The sequence below is a fragment of the Pholcus phalangioides genome, unplaced genomic scaffold (genome assembly GCF_987345545.1).
Source record: "Pholcus phalangioides strain wild (caught in Gottingen) unplaced genomic scaffold, Ppha-v1.0 ptg000007l_1, whole genome shotgun sequence".
In the NCBI taxonomy this organism is placed as follows: Eukaryota; Metazoa; Arthropoda; class Arachnida; order Araneae; family Pholcidae; genus Pholcus; species Pholcus phalangioides.
Window position 1 is genome coordinate 61236053 of NW_028301600.1, and position 18079 is coordinate 61254131.

Genomic DNA, 18079 nt, shown 5'->3' on the forward strand with positions numbered 1-18079 from the left:
AGATTCCGGAGTATACAGATGCATACACAAATGCATATATGCATTTGCAAATGTTGACATTTTTCAGTATTAAATATGCGTACAAATGCATAAAATTGAAGAATTTCAGAATAAGTACATATTTTCTTTACATTTATCAACATTTTTAAACATAAGCAGCATTACCGATAGACTATCATAAGGCCAGGATTACACTATAAAAGTTTGATAAAAGTCCTTTCATAAAACTTGAAAAATGCTACCAATAAGATCATTGGTTACATTTTCTAGAATGTAACATTAATCGTTAATATCTGATTAAATAGGGCTGACTGTAGGTGTGTACAAAGATAAAGCACACCTGCATTCAACTAGCATATATTTTAATGAATAGTATTGAGATAAAATAAATTGTTAACCCCTTCCAAGATCAATATACATCGGGTTTGAGAAAAAAAAAAGTAAATTTTTTATGCTTATTTTTACAATAGGATATTTTTTTCACACAATTTGGCATGTAATATTTCTTAAAAAATTGAGATATTCCGAAGAAACTTTTTTATGACTAATAAGAGTGAAAAAACTACAGATACAGAATAATTTTGAATGACAGTTTAAAATGAACTGAAATTGCTTCATGTCCCAGTATAGCCAGAATGGTAGATCACAAGTGCCACATGCTTAGCTGAAAAATAAAAAAAAATATATTTGATATTAATATTTTATTTTGATATAAATAAAATATATTTTATAATAAAATATGTAAATAAATTGTTATAAAAATATGTAACAATTATGGCAAAAATCTTTTGTTTAACCATACCAACAATCATATTCTGTATATATTCATGGGCAGAGATACCGGGGCGGCAAGCATCAAAGGTGGAGTCGACTGATCTAATGTATATAGGAATTGACATTATCATCATCGTGCCCCCAGCAATATTGGCTGTGGCCCCTAGATTTTCAAGTCTATCTCTGGCTATGAATATATGTCTCTGCAATGAATCAATTTTACCAAGTATCATTGAATTTAAAAACATCAAAGCCTGCATGTAGTCATTGAAGAAATATATGTGTGTATATACATAGGGTGCATAGCAGACAGGGGGTATGGCATTTTACTGGCAAACTGTTGATCCTAGAGGTATACTTCTACCTAGAAAAAGTTTCCAAATAACGAGTAGTACTCAGAGCACAAACCATCCCAAGATGGTCTCTCTGGGCGGTCAGTGGTCATGTCTGTCTATAGTACACAGACATGTCATTCATGTTTCAAGGAGTTTTATAGTTACTGAAATACAAAAATTAACTTTTTATACAGTCCTTGTGTGCCCCAAACTCAATTAGAACTGTTGTAGGGTAAAACGATTTTTCCCCATTCAGAGCTGCTTTTTCCTAACCTTCCATTTTTCGAATTTTAATACCTCAGTGAATACTGCACTTGGAAACTTCAAAGATTTTTTGTTGGCATCAGGAGAGACAGGGCAACAACTTTCAAATTTAATTTTGGGGTACACAAAAACCAGAGCCGCCGACATGAAGAAACAATTGGAGGAACTGAAAGTTGCTGGTCATCCCATATATACGAGCCTCAAGCGTGTACGCAGGAGGAAGGCGCATTGCATTGTTCTTTCAGAAATTATTGGGGTGGCTCAGCCCCCTTAGAAAAATTTATTGGTGGGCTCAAATGGTTCCAGTACCTATGACAAGGACTATATGAACGGCTTTTATATAAAAGGAACCAAGCACCATTAAATCAAAACTGAGAAAAAAGCTATTTGAAGTTATCTTCGATTCAGTTCTCTCTTCAGTTTGGTAGTTGGTTCAAGTGCACACAGACGGCATCACAGTCTATATGTCACTTGGTTCTATTTGGATAAAAAAATCACACCTCTTTCAATAGTTCAGATGTTGGTATGTCTTAAAAATGTTGAAAATGGCAATTGGTTCTTTTATATAAAAGCAGTCCATATAAAAAGTTAATTTTTTTACCTCTAGTATCAACAGTTTGCCAGTAAAATGCCATACCCCCTGTTTGTTATATGCACCCTATATATATATATATTAAAGAATTATGATGTATGTATACAGAAAAGAACTTGATTAATTTAAATATAGTCAATCCACATGTTTGGATAATTCAAACTTCACTGTTTCTCTTTGAGTTAATTTTATTTATTGTTCCATACCTGTTTGATTGTTTTTTTCCAAATGTTTTGGATGATTTAAGTTAGATTAAGCTCAGTATTCAAGTATGCCATCTGCAGAACATAAGTGTTCTTAGAATTCTTGATTACACTTCATATTTTTTTTCCTAAGTTTTTGGTTCACTTTCAAGCAACAAAACAGAAGCAACCTTTCTACCCTACAAGAGGAAGAAAATGGCCGGTTGAATATTTGATAGCTGGAGTATTGAAATACTTGTCACATGCGAGTACAAAAAAGTTGCTAGTGACTCATCTCTATTCAGGCATATTGTTCTCTTTGGATTATCACTGTAATTAATAACATTATTTTGATACATCCAAACATGGTTCATTAGATGTTTAAAATCCATAAAAATTCCAGGTTATTAATGAAATAGAAAAAGAAGTAGTACACTATTGATAAATAATATGGCATATGCCCCAGAACTTTACCAACTTTTCTTAACCCATTTGCATTCGTAAGTGAAATAATCTATACATGGCAAGCTTCTTCTATCACCAAGTAAGGAATAATTCACAAATGGTGAGTTTTTTCTCTCACAGAGTATTCTGCTTGCACAACATGTAAAGACCTGTTTCTTTCTCAATGGGCTATGGTATTGGACAAGTAGCAAATTTAAAGGGAGGATGCAGGTAGGTTAAAACAAACTAAAAGGACTATTGGACTGAATAAAATGGTTCTAATAGAAAATAAATGAAAGGAGTTCGCCATCCTTGAGTTGATGAATGCATTTTAAAGTGGTTCCACTAATGATGAGAGCATAAGGCAATATTACCACTTTACGTTTAAGGTTTTGGCAAGAAATTTGGATTATCTCTATTTAACAAATCAGTGATAAATATGGTAGCCTTGTCTTAATCTAACCACTTGCTGGGAAAAAGAAGGATGGGGAAAAATATATATAAAAGGAAAAAAAATAACAAACAATAGTTTTTTTAAGAGAGTCCTCTTTTCACCCTCATCCTATGTGTTCTCTTTCACTCTTACATGCACAGTAGCACTTAAGTCTTGTGACAACAATAAATATGTCTAAAAATATTGTATTTGAATTTTTTAATTAAATCTGTCCTATGAAACACAAACACTGAACCTTATTACAAAATACTTATGACAAAAAAATTGCTTATCTACACTTTGTAAAATCAGAAAAAAATTTAATCACTTGTATGGTGTGTCAAAAGTCTTTTGACACAAACAAACAAGAATGCAAACAACTAATAAATAGTCAAATCTGTCATGTCATGAGCACTACAATAAAGTGAAATGAGTCAACTCTTCATTGAAAAACCTTTGGATTATATAACAACTTGCCATGAACCCAATAAATTTGTCCCATGGACAGTGGACATTTTTTAAAAAATTCATTTTTCATACATTTGAGAAACCCGTCAAACTTACATAAATCCCAGCTTTGACTAGTCTACCAACTCAATCCGTAAATGCTTGATGGTATTCAAGTTACAGCTCTGACTTCACCATCTATAAAAATCTTATTTTGTTGCCTTTCAGGTAATGTCTAATAACTTTTGAGCTATATTTACGTTCATTGTCTTGCTAGAATATCAGTAATAGTGGAATGTGCCACATTTTTTTTAAGGACGACATGTGGTTATAAAACACATTTTTATAATGAAAAGATGACCAATATCTTTAGCAGAAACAAGCATCCCCACTTCCACCTTTGCGTTTAACAGTAAGAACCTATAATACCTTAATAATTACCTTATAACTACAGAAAAAAACCCTGTAATACCTCATATTTGTATTATATATCATCTATTTGTATAACTTGGATCATTTTTCTTGTCAATGGGGAGATTGGCACAATTCTCCCTTTCCCTTGCTTTTCTGTATCATTAAGTAATAATGATTTCTTTCACTTGGAAGACAACCAAATAAGCCCATAATATTCAGAAAATGTTTTATAAGTTATACATTTACATCCAGTCCATGTTTTTAATTAAAATCATTGGGTTTTTTTGCCTAGTGAACATTTTGAGTTTCTCTCCTTGCTTGTATTTTGATTGTTCTATCTTATCTGCTGTCTTCTTGAAATAAAATCATATTGAAATAAAATTACTTTTACAGCTTCAGGAGATTATTAAACATGGTTCCACAAACTTATGAACTGTCTTAAAATACCAAAATCCCTTGCCACTTGAGCTGAACTTCACTCCATACTTAAAGCAGCCTTAATTATGCTTTCCCCAAAAAATCCACCTGATATTCTTTACATTGTAGAGTGTTCATTATGTATTCTATATAATCCTACCATAAATTCATATCAAATAAGAATTAGTTACTTCTATATTTGATTAAATTATATTTGTAAAAAACAATTTTGATCTGTCCAAAAACAAAAATTAAACAATAAAAGCTTACTAACCCCAAACAAATTTCAGCTACAGGTGTTGATAAATATCTTCCTTCTGCTTTACATATGTCAAAGTCAGCCCAATGCATGCAAATGAGCTAGCGCTAAAAGGATTACTGCATTTGTTAAAAGACTTTTGAGTAGTACTGTATATAGTAGAAAGATACATTATAAAGAAAGGAGGGAAAGAAAAGCAACTTTCATAGATAATAGACAATCATGATAATAGGGTTGCTTTAAAGCTTTGCGATAGTGAAGAGAGAGGAAAGAAAACACAGAGAAAACTTACTTGAATTTATTCTACTGGTGTTAGGACTTAATAGCCTTTGATCATAAAGAGGTCAAATGAACTCATTTGAGTATATTATATTTAATTCTACATTGATGAATGGACTACTTTAAATTTTATGAATAGTTTGGTTTTTTTTAGTCTCTTTGAACTTTGCCTTAACCAAATGTTTGACTATATACGAGTATATATATCATACTAAGATTTTGACAAATAAAAACACACGAATGGAATTTTGCAAAAATTTTGAACAAGTTCTGACTCAGTTAACAAACGATGATTCACATTACGAGCAGAAATTTCGCGCTTTATTTATTTTCATGTTAACAAAACTGAGATGACGGTTTTTTGCTTTCTCCCACACACATGTTATGGAATTGTGGGTAACATTCCACCCCGAAGTCTATGGTAAGCGCGCCTCACTCGAAAAATTAATACACGTGCGATTGTGGATACTTTTACGATACAAAACTAGATGTAGCATTAAAGATATGCGTATGTGAGCTTGAAGTTACTTTTAAAATTCTGCTTCGAGAAAACTGTGGACTAATTGCATTATTGAACGTGGGTATCTTTTTCCTCAGCCACCTCGTAGGACATATTTATGTTATGGCCTTGTATTTGCATTTGTGACTTTGAGGGTCTAGCTCATGGTCTCCCAAACTTTTTGTTCCATCGCCCCCTTCTTCAGAAATTTTTTTCTCTCATCGCCCCCCAACTCAACCGAACCCATAGGATCCTATGTTAAATCCGTAACTTCTATCGCCCCCCTGGACCATTCCATCGCCCACCAGGGGGCGATATTGCCCACTTTGGGAAACACTGGTCTAGCTCATGAAAAGGAGCCACTACTTGTCAAAGAGATTGTGTGCTTGGGGGAAGAGATCATGGACTGGAGGTGCATGAGGATGGCATTCAAGAACTAATGGTGAGAAAAATGTCTAGGAGTTGATGGTAGATGAAATAATGAATATTTTTTGTACACACCAGCAAGAGTTTATGGATGGTATCTCATCTGAGGAAGAGAGAAGTTCTTCACATAAAATGAAATTAGAAAGATGTGTAGAATTTGGGACTCTCTGTGCAAAACTCTGTAAGAAAAACCATCCAAATAAAGCTGTAGCAGTGTGCAAGGAATGAATCTGTCCAACGAACACTGCAATTTCCCATTTTCCAGAAATCCAAAAAAAAAAACCAGGCAAAAGCAAGCAGGATTTGATAAGGTTTTTTTTGAAAGTCACGCAAAAACAGAATAAGTTTGCAAACAAAAGTGAGTCTTTAAATCGTCCTAAACGATAGTCCTCCTCTCTCTCGTCGTTTAGAGTAAGCTTATTTGTAAACATTACAGTATTGATGTTTATTTATGACGTTATATATATTATTGTGTTTATTTATTGATTGAATGCCGTTTTTATTAGTAATTTTTATGTGAGTTGTGGAACGAATTATCCGAGTTTCTATTATTCCATATGGGGAAGTTTGATTCAAATAACGAGCTATTCGTATAATGAGCACATTGGTGGAACGAATTAAGCTCGTTAATGGAAGTTCCACTGTATAAATAAAAATGTTTGAAAATTTAGTATTAAAAATTTCATATTCAGAATAAATACATTGACTTCTATTCATTATTATATGAGCTCTATAGGATTTTTATAATTAATTGATGAAATTTTATTCCAACATTTTATGACTTAATTCAAAGATGCGTGCTATACGTCATAAGTTTTGTACATCATGTAGTGCTAATTTTTACATTTAACCATGGCTGTAGTTAGCCATTCCTGTGCCCTGTGCAAGAATTTGAATTTAGGCCCTGTGCGGGTGCAGCTGTTGCACTTGCCTAATTACAGCCCTGCCTTAAACACCAGATATTTTTGATTGGGTGGATGTTGGAACATAACCTGTGTATGAACTTTTTTATATTCATTTCCAAGATCAGCAAACCAGAATAAAGTATGTGCATGCCATTAAAACAAAAAACACTTGATTACTTACATTGTGTCATGGTCATTTGTAAGCGTGAGGACCTATATATTGACACCTAAATTAAAAATTGATTCTGAATGCCTGTGTTTCCATGACTTTCAATGAAATTAAAAAGCAAACTACCACACTGGAGGTTGATACATGAACCAGTTGGTTGCTAGACAGCTATAAATACGTTCTGGCTATATACTGAATATGCACAAAACTCACAAAATCCATCAGTACATACCTCACTCTAAACTAGTGGTTCTTTACATTTTTTCCCATCCCGCAACCCCCTTACAATTTAATTTACCTTTTCACACCCCCTTGAGTAATGTTACTTATTAGGTGCAAATTTAGTTTTTTGCAATTAATTATATTAATTTTTCACTAATTAATTTTTATAAAAATTTTAAACTTAGAAGATAATTGCAAAATTAATTTATTGAAGAAAAATGCACACAGATATCAATGCAACTAAATTGAAATTACTGTACATGTCGATTTCTAGTGACCAATTTGTTGCTGTTTTTTTCATAATATTATTTTGACATTGAGATTCTTTCTATGAAAAGGGGTTAGCCACATATTATCACTTACCAGTGCCATCTTACTGCATGGATCCACTGAGATGAAGGGGCCTCACAAAAATGAGATCTGATTGAAATTTTTGAAAGAAAGCATGTACATTTGTGGGCAAGCATTTTTAGCTAGATAGGGCTTCAGAAAACTCGCTTGGCCTAGGGGTCCATGATGCTTTTAAGACGGCCCTTTATAACATTCAAGTGATTTCTGGTTTTTGTATTCATCAGCAAAAGTGGTGAAAACCACATTTCACAAAAGGTGATGGTAGCGAACGGCAAAAGTGTTGTAAGCTGTCTTCTCTAGTTTTGGAAATGGTTCCAACTAAACACACAAAATTGTTCAAAATCAGACTTGAATGTAGATAGCCTACTTGAAGAATATTATGTTTAAAAATTGAATATTATGTTTAAAAATTGAATATTATGTTTAAAAAATGAATATTATGTTTAAAAATTGAATATTATGTTTAAAATGTAAAAATAAAGTTGAAAAATATTAATATTTTTTAAGTAATAAAAGTACAATGTATATGAATTTGAAATGTATGACATCTAAATCAGTGTTCCTCAACTGCTGGTTCGAAACATTTTGCTCAATTCATGTAACCATTACATGATTTTGGATTCAATAAATAAAATACTGTCTCAATATCGTTTTTTTGTTTACTTCAGCCATCAGAAGATTTGTAAACTATTTATATTATTTCTGCTGGTAGATGAAATTATTCAACTCTTTTCACTAATCCGCAGGCACAAAAAGGTTGAAGAACACTGACATAAATGCTATCAAATACATGTGAAATAATCAATATGATTGAATATTGTTGTGGGGCATTTGCATCAGGTAAAGGTACCCTAGGTACCTTTCAATGAAATCATGAAATTTCTGAAAACAATGTGACACCCTTTTGATAAGAACACAGTGGCATTTTAAAAGTACTGCAAACAGTAATTGTTCACTGAAACTTCTCTTTGGTACTACAAAAGGTACACTTACTTTACTCGTATGTGGAATGTTACCTTTTGTCTTTTTCTTCAGAAAACGAAAGAACAGAAACTTCCCCAAAAATACATAATTCAGTTTCCCCACTGCTACACCAAACACCATCTGTGGCCATATCGCTATATTGCAATTTACTGCTATTAATCAAAGAGATGGGTTGGAAATAAAGGTGATGTCTATCTGTGGTCACCTCAAGCTTGTTAGGGAAAATATCTATATCCCCCCCCCCCCTTGGGTTTGAATCTGGGACCCTGACAGCAACCTTCACGGTAGTAGACAAGCATCTTACCACCATGCCACTCAGGCGAGAAACTCAGCAAGCCCCCAATCCCCACTAGCAAGCATATCATATCACACCCTAGTAACAAGGAAATGTCACACCTCTTAGCTCTAAGGCGGTGGTGGTTTAACTTTACCCATGAAATTACCTAAAAACTTTGAAAAAAAAACTATAACTTACCAATTTTTCTAGGTTTTATGATTTCAGCAAATAAAAGAGTATGTAGCTGGAAAATTCATAAGTTTTGCCTAGGTTATTATTGACCACATGTTTTTTGAAATGAAATGAGAAAAATAAAAAAATTTCACCTTCCTGTAGCTAAAGTTTGTTCACATATAAGTCAATAAAAAAAATATTTTGTGCTGCCATCTAGCAGCTTTATTGAATGTTAGAAAACATATTTTTTCAAATCTGTTTCCAACCCTTAAACCACCACCTGGCAGAAATTTTTTTTTGAACAGATGGTTTTTGCATCAAAACCACTGCCCCTCAAAGGGTTCAACACTAATATATTTCAACTTCTTTTGAATGCAGGCAACATATATTCAATACATCTGTTTATCTTATTGCATTCACCTATGCGGGCTCTGTTTATATTGAAATCCATAGTTTTCATTCTTATATGCTATGTTACTCATTGTTATTTCCCAGTATATTACGCTCATGCTTATTTGTCTGATTATTATTCTTTGTTTTATCCGTTTTTACTTGTATTATACTAACTTTTCAGCCATTGCCATGGTGATACATATAATCTATTCTTTATATATAACATTACCAAAAACATAGCCTTACGTTACTATTCATTACTTAAGAATGGAAAATACTACTATTTTTATTGAAATTAAGCACCACAAATTTACATTGATTCGTTTAAACAAAAAAATTTCTCCTTTAATTGATAAAAAATTGCCTCAGGAGTATCCATAGGTAATTTTAAATCATTCCAACTAAAGATTTAACCAAAAGAGAGATCTTTAAAAAGTTTATATTTATGTACACCAGGTAAGTTGCAAAAACTATCTTAGAGGTGATGGGGGAATTGGTTTGAGGAAATGGTTCAAAATGGTCATAAAAATATTACAATTTTGTATTATCATGCACCAAATGATCTAAAATTTTTCTCAGCACAAAGAATTTACAAATTCAATATAGCATTGGAAGGAAATTTGTAGTTGCTCTTTTTCAATCATTGCATAGGTTATGTTAGTCCCCCCCCCCCATGCCAAAGTCAAAATGCTACCAAGGTCAAAGGTGGAGTCAACTGATCCAATGCATATGTATATATATAAATTGGCATCATCATCGTGCCCCCCCCCCCAGACTTTCAAGTCTACCTCCGCCTATGGTTATGAAGCTATTTTCAACTCACATATATTTAAAAGTATAACTACAGGTCTCCTAGCTGTACTATAATTAAATTCTGCATATTATGACCTATGGCTTGGTAATCCAATGGCATTAGCACAGCAACATCTGGTTCAGCAGGTTCTGGTCCAAATCCCAATAGTGGCATGACTTGTTTGTGATTGTCTTTCCATGGTAGGTCCTGGCTCAATTATCTTTTCTCTGCATAAAGTTATGGTGAAATAAAAATGATGACCTGCAAAACACAACATCAGCGACCAATTATACTCATAAAACAATATAAAAAACTATAGATTTTCATGCATTATGGCTATACATTACTTCATTGTTTGCAGAATTGGCTTTTAGTCTGAGAAACATTAAGGAAATAGAATTTTCTTCAGAAATCTTCACTCTTTATTGATGAAGAGATTCTTCACTATCAAAATTTTGTAGTTAAAACTTAACAGTCAAATCGGATTTCCATTAAAGTCTAGAACTGGAGCATTGTAGAGGGTCTTTTGCAAACACCTTTTAACAGTTACTATCACTATGAGGGGTTTTTAAAAGCAACAGCTTATTAGAGATCACACAATAGAGCCAGGCAATATCATTTGTGTACCACTCATTTAATTTACAAACCTCAGCGATGTCACTCTATTTTAACTCTCCTAAATTAGGAACCTAGGCTATTGAAGAACCTTAGTGAGTAAACGTATGCTATGAGATTTGTGAATTAAGTTTTTATGAGTCTTTTTCTGAAATATTGGGTGTCAATACCATCACTACATAAGCAGAGATGAATGTGAAGATCGGGAGGGAAAGCTTGATGGTGTCAACACAATACATATAGCCTATATTAGGTGACCTGTACACATCATTGATATCGGTGAAGGTATTGCCAGCCCCCTCTTTGACACCCCCATCTCTGCCCATGCATGACAGGAATGCCAAGAACAGAGATTACTGTGAGAAAGTGGTCTAACTTGTAATGGTTAACTTAATCATGTTTTTGAACATGGATATGCACAATAATATAAATGTGCTAGAAAGTGTAGGCCTATAGCCTAAAGACTCCAACAGACCCTCCTACTGGCAAGAAAAATGTATAGCTATACCTTACAGAACTTTAGTAGCAAGAGGGGTAAAAAACTTTAATGAAGCCAATGTTCATGCTGAGGCTGATTTGTCCTCACTGTCCCTCTGGATTTAGGTCTCTGTGGCTTCTATCCTAGAGTAGGTATATGAATTCATGAAAACATATACTAAGCTTCAACCTGAGATGAAGGAACAATTTTTTCCTCAAAACATCTGGCAGCTTTTACACTAGGGATAGTACGAATAGTGATTAGGTCCAATAGCCAAATATTCACTAATGCTTTGGCTGAATATCAGTTTTCTTAAAATTCACCACAATTATAAATAAAATTAATGTATTTAATTCAAAATGAAATTATTGGTAATTGCAAATGGTTGATATTGAGTTTTAATTAAGCAATTTATTATTTAAATAAATGTTAAAAACTGGTAATTGAAAATTTTTTATTGCAATGGCACTGACAATCAAATTTAACGCTGATATATTGTATTTTAATATTACTTACAGAATCAATTTTTTTTCAACACGGTGGTTACAATTTTACATCTCATCAAAAAAGAAAATGTCAACCATTTACTGTGAACTAGTAATGCATCATAAAATTTCAGACTTATTTTCTTATTTTTCCTATTTGAATGTTCTTTGCCCCTTTTGCCTCCTTCAATAGCTCAATATGAATCTTGTCTAGGTACATCCTTCAGTTAGTGAGCTTGTGTAATTTATGCTCACTTCCACCTTACTGCAGTAGGATTTTATTTGCAGTTTCGTGTTTTTCTCATCCCAGAAATTCATCCTGACATAACCTCTTTCACAGAAAGGGATGTATACCACACAATAAAATACAATCAGTAAATTTTTAATTTATGAGGAAAATTCCAATTAATATAATTTTTTATAATTAGTTTGTTATGCTCAGATTTAACACAAATATTAGGCCAAATATCTCAGCATCATTCGGCCAAACTGGATATTTAACAAATGGGCTGAATACCGAATAGCAGTAGAATATTCATCCCGTCTCTAGCCTATTTAACACCACTGGCAACACATTTAATGAAATATTAACGACTATATAGGCTAGAAAGCCTGTGAAACTTACAACCAATAAGTATATGCTCTATGTATAAATGCACTACAACTGTACATATGTAGCCTAATAATTTATGTATACAGTCGATTCCCGTTTTAACAAATACCATTATAGCAAAAAAATCTTGTTTTAACAAAAACTTTTCCAACCTCCAAATAAGTTCACATAGGAACAATGTAAAAATCTGTAATTCCTTTGAAATTTAAATACGAAGTGATTTCTCTAGTCTCTTGGAGTTCGTTATAATGGGGTTTGACTGTGTATGTGCAAGTATCGAAAGTGTTTGAAACTTGTGGGTGCTCTCACCTTGATCTTTATATAAAATATATTGATTGCTGAATTAATTCTGTGGGTGATCAGACCTATGCCATTTAAATGACTGCAAGTCCTTGAGCTCCATTAAGTTGTAGTTGCAGTATGACTTTGGTATAAGGTCAGTTCTTAAAGGTCTCTGCTTGCATAAATAGCGAACCTGAATGGAATATTTTTCGGCGGTACCGCGGCATGTTAGCCGCTCTTAACAAGCGGGACAATGTAGTGGCCTATAGGTAAAGAGCGAATTGGACTTACTGGACATTATATATAACTAATTCTGCTTGTATTGAGTTCCCTGCTGTTACACCGAGGTCTGACTGTATTTCAGTCAATCATCGTGATGGATTTGCAACGCGGGTTCGACCCTCACAGGCGGCACCGTGGTGGTCCGCCATTCTGTGGTTTTCCAACTTCGAGGAGGCATTTGAAAATATTCTCCGCACAGAGAGCAATCAGGCCTACAATGAACTGCCGAATTATTTGCTTCCGAATTCGGAAACCAGATGGCAGCACTCCTTGAGCACAAACAAACTTTTCTCATCAAAAACTGCTGTTATGACTAGGGTTACTAAATACGAAAACTGAGAAAGGAGGACACCTGCGCGCACCCTTAGCGACGTCATATTCCAATTTCAACAATAGATGGCGCCACTATTCCGATTAATAAAACCGACCACAATAATGATTTTTTCCAAGCCTAAAACAGAAGTGCCAAAAAAAGCAGACACGAAATTTTTGAGAATTTCGACAGCGATTGGTGAATGCATATGGGGGGCGGGGGGGCGCGAATCCACAAAAACACTCGTATCAATCAATGAAATACGTGTTTCCAAGTGGGGAAAAAGTTTTCCCCAGAAAAAAAAATAATTTCGAAAACATGAAAAGGAGGACAAAAGGGCGAATTTTCTGAAACAATTGAATTGATTTTCTGAATGATTGAATGACATTAAAAAAGGAGGATGGTGTCTGACCATATTTGCTTGAGAAAAATACGTACAATTCGGCTTCGAAATACGGGACATTGCCCATTATTGCTAAAAGTGAGCAAAGTTGCCAACTCATGCTAAAATCGCAGAAAATTCGCCAATCGAGAAAAATGAAGCGCCACTTCAAACTGCAGTGAATTAAAAAAACCATGACAAATATGTGAAATAAATATTCTTATTTGTAATCGTAATTATCGTAATGTAATTTCTGAGTGGGGAAGATCATTTTAATTGTTGATAGTGAAGATTAAAAGTCATGTTGGCTTTGTTGAAAATACGTGGAAAAACCAGGACATTTTAGCAAAAAAAATCGGGACAGCGAGAAAAACAGAAAAACCGGGACGCTAATTTCGTAAATGCACTGCTATTCCGTGTTACACGATTTCAGCCAATCACGTCTCTTCTTGGTTTAGGATATTTTAGGTTTACGATAATTCCCACTACCTGTACGATGTGTTGTGCTTTTGGTCACAAGGTGACTTCGTTATGTAATTATTGGAATGTTTTCTGAAAGATTAACACGCTGTATGCCAAACAAAATTATTTATTTTAATTCGCGTTAGAGAAGGATTAAAATTCCGTGGTTAATAGTAGCGACATTTCGAAAAAAACTTTTGATGGTAAACAGACTTTCCTGGTCAACCGGTGTAGGTGATAGTCCGTCAAATTGTGAATCCGATGACCACGATTCGAATCCAGTTCGTGGAAATTATCAATTTTTTCCCACTCCTCGCCAGAAAATGATTTAAACACTTTAATTTACTTTGAGGATGCAATACATTTTACAATATATTTTGCGGACTACAAATATTGAATACAGTATAGTTAAATATTATAACAAAAACGCATGCAGAAGAAAATTAAGACCAATAATGTTATATAAAACGTAATTGTCTTTCAGTACCTTTTCTTTTCGTAAATTGCGATTTTTAAATATTTTATAGCTGTTTACGACTAATTCGCGTGAATAATATACTGTATATATTTTTTATACTATAATTTTTCTGTTTATTTTTAGTCGATTTGCTATCAAAACGTGCATTGATAAATTGGAGAAATATTTTACTAAAATTTGCAAAGATTTTCGTAATCCGCCTTTAGCTGTTTGAATATTTCCGTATGTGCCGAATTAATGTATTTATATTTTGCCGAATCTTAAAACTTTAGTATATAATAAATCAATTAAATATTATAACACAAAATATGTAGGAAAAATTATTAAGACCAATGTAATGTTCTAAAAAATGTAATTCCTTTTAGCATATCTTTACTCTTCTGAAGTTCTGATATATAAATAGATGTTTAAATATTTCATAGTTGTTTACGATTATTAACATGCACGATATATTTTTTCATACTATAATTTATCGGGTTATTTTTAGTCGATTTGTTATCGAAAAATGCATTGGTAAATTGGAGCATTTTTTTACTAAAATTTGCAAGGATTTCCTATTATATTTTCAGAAAATTGAAATCGTTATCTGCCTTTAACTGTTTGAATATTTAAGTTTGCTTTCAATGTATAAATTTGTGGTTTAAAAAATAAAATCGTTTAATATAACATTGAAAATAGCGCGATTGCACACTTGAAATGTCTCGCGGAACATCGGTGGAAATGCCCACACCTTGTTTGCACCACGGTTCCACGATCAGATACGAAAATGAAGATATCGTACGCAAATTATCGTAGAGGCTGAAGCAACGTGATTGGCTGTGTGGTAAAAATTACGGAAAAAACCGTGTAATCGCGGTGCATTTGCGAAATATGCAATCGGGACTGTCCCGCGAAATACGGGACGTATGATCACTCAAAGCATACACAAATAAAGAGGGAGAAAAAAAGAGTGAAAAATATATTATGACTAGAATCCATCGAGCTTATATTACTGGAGCGAGCATCCAGCCGCCGCAAAGCTGCATTAAGAGTCTGCACCTTTCAAGCGGCTTTCAGCCGCCGCGACGGCTTAGACATCTAATGCAAGGAAACCACGTGACTCGGTGAAAACAAAGCTCGTTTGCCCATAGAAATGTACAGTTCGGTCTCTAAATATTGCGTTTTAAAGGTAAAAAAGGATAGAGAACTCGTCTCTAAAGATGAAAAAAGATTAAATTATTTCTTTCATTAATACTGGAATAATTTCTTTCATTAATGCTGGAATAATTTCTTTCATTAATGCTGGAATAATTTTTTTCGTTAATGCTGAAAAATTTCTTTCATCAATTCTTGAATTTTCCTTCATTAATTCTGGAATTTTCCTTCATTAATTCTGGAATTTTCCTTCATTAATTCTGGAATTTTCCTTCATTAATTTTTGAATTTTCTTTCATTAATTCCGGAATTAATTCTTTTATTAATTATTATTTCTTTCATTACTTCTGGAGTAATTGTTTTCATCAATTCTGGATTTGTTTCTTTCATTAATGCTGAAATTATTTTTTTTATTAATGCTGGAATTATTTCTTTCATTAATTTTGGAATTGTCACTATTTCATTAATGCTGAAATTATTTCTTTCATTGATTCTGAAATTCTTCCCCCCCCCAGCGTCAAAGGTGGAGTCGACTGCATCGTACTCCCCAGACTTTCACTATCGCCGCCTATGCGCTACGTGTTTCTGTTTTCCTAGCGTGGTGCATTATCTGCTCTGTCAACACCTTCTAAAGCAGAAGGCTTTAGAAGGTGTTGGCTCTGTCCTTTGCATATATCCACGTATTTTTGATATTTTGCTATATTTTATGGGACATTTCCCTTATTTTTCATAATTTCGGGAGCTTTTTAGACTTTTTTCTAAGAATGGAAAAATTAATTTTTTTTAAGAATGGAATTATTTTCAACAAAGCGAATCGAATTTTTTTTCGAATTCCAATTGGAATTATTTATTATTTTTAATTCGAATTATTTTAATTGTATTATTTATTATTTTTAATTCGAATTATTTTAATTGTATTGTTTACTATTTCTAATTCGAATTATTTTAATTTTAATTGTATTATTTACTATTACTAATTCGAATTATTTTAATTTGAATTTTTATTCTTTACTGAAATCAAAAATTAAGATTATTTCAAAACTTATAAATCATGTTACAGTCAACACTATGCTTACGAACTTGATTCGTTCCTGAAGTCCATTTGTAAACCGAATTAATCGCAAATCGAAACAATTTTTCCTATACGAATCAATGTAAAATGAGTTAATTCGTTCCTGGGACTGAAGATTTCTAGTCTGAACTTTTACACAGCTCCTGTGGTTGCAATGGCTATCAGTGAAAAAATCTGAAATCAATGAAAAAATCAATGCTGAAAAAAATCATCACATATCGAAGGAGATGGAATATAAACGGAATGAATACCGATACCATGGAAATATCTGGTTTCGTTAATGTTACCCATATACGTATATAAAATTTATTTTCTGTGTGTAGGCCTATGTTCTTTATACAAATCTACAATTTTAGACGATCGCCGCCAAATCTTGCATTTACAGTATACCGAATAGGACCTAGATTGAACGATAGACTATTTTGAAAGTTTGTCACAGCTGGGCAAATGCCCGAAATGGGCAAAAAACTGTCAGGCGACAATAGCTTGTCTGCTACAATAATGACTTTTAGAATACAGTCGAATCCCGTTATAACGAACGCCATGAAACCGGAGGAATCACTTCGTTAAAACGAAATTTCGTTATAAAGGAATTCCAGGTTACCTAGCATTGTTCCTATGTAAACTTATTTGGGGGATTAAAAAGTGTTCGTTAAAACGAGATCTTCGTTATAACGGTATTCGTTAAAACGGGATTCGACTGTATTTACTTTGGTTACTGTGGTTCCCAAACAATACGTTTCAGACATGTTTACTCCTTTACAATGGTTTTTCGCTTCTTAATTGGTCCTAGTACACAGGGTGATTCAGAAAACTTTAAGAGGTGGTAGTACACACCAATACAAACAATGTCATCAAAGAATGCATGGTCTAACATGGAACGCAAACGCGCTAGCGGATTTCGAAACCGCCGCTCCACAAACGCTAAAACGGCAGTTCCTGTTGAAATTTATCGGGAGAAAAAGAACACCATGAATGCAAATGTAACCTGGGGAAGAAGAAACCGTATGCAAACCTGCGTCACAGTGAATAAAAGGCGCAGACGCCAGCCCTGTGAAGTTATTCCAGCGTGCAACTGTGTGTGTGTGTGTTCTAACAGTTGTAACGTACGGGATAATGGCGCACATTAGTAATACTACTACTACTACTATACCACACATGTACCTCGTCTATATTCCTCTGCGGAACCTCTAACGAATTGGTACATGCGGGAATGTGTGTGTGTACGTGTAGTGAAACCTGACGTGAAGTTTGTTTCTGTGTAATGCTTGTTATGTGTAGTGCTGCCATCTGTCACCAGTTTTTCTAACTATGAGTGAAGTGTAATGATTGAATAATTAATCGTTGTAGGCCTGTTGCTCTCTGTGGCGAGACTTTTCAATGGGGAGATCGGCTCGCATTTGCGCCTCGAAGTTGGGAACCACAGAAAACCAACTTCAGCCGACCACCA

The 18079-nt window shown here is 33.6% G+C and overlaps 1 long non-coding RNA gene across 3 annotated transcripts; it reads right to left on the reverse strand.

Moving 5' to 3' along the window:
• Positions 1 to 522: 522 nt before the first annotated feature.
• LOC149085586 (uncharacterized) lies at positions 523 to 13139 on the reverse strand. Of its 3 annotated transcripts, none has more exons than XR_016192866.1 (5): positions 12798 to 13139; positions 10064 to 10294; positions 4577 to 4668; positions 803 to 977; positions 523 to 664 (listed from the first exon to the last, which is right to left on the reverse strand). It is a non-coding gene; the product is annotated as an uncharacterized LOC149085586 (long non-coding RNA). The 3 variants fall into 3 exon arrangements; XR_016192868.1 differs by having other exon boundaries at positions 10129 to 10294; positions 12798 to 13138; XR_016192867.1 differs by lacking the exon at positions 803 to 977 and having other exon boundaries at positions 12798 to 13135.
• Between the last annotated feature and the right edge of the window lie 4940 nt (positions 13140 to 18079).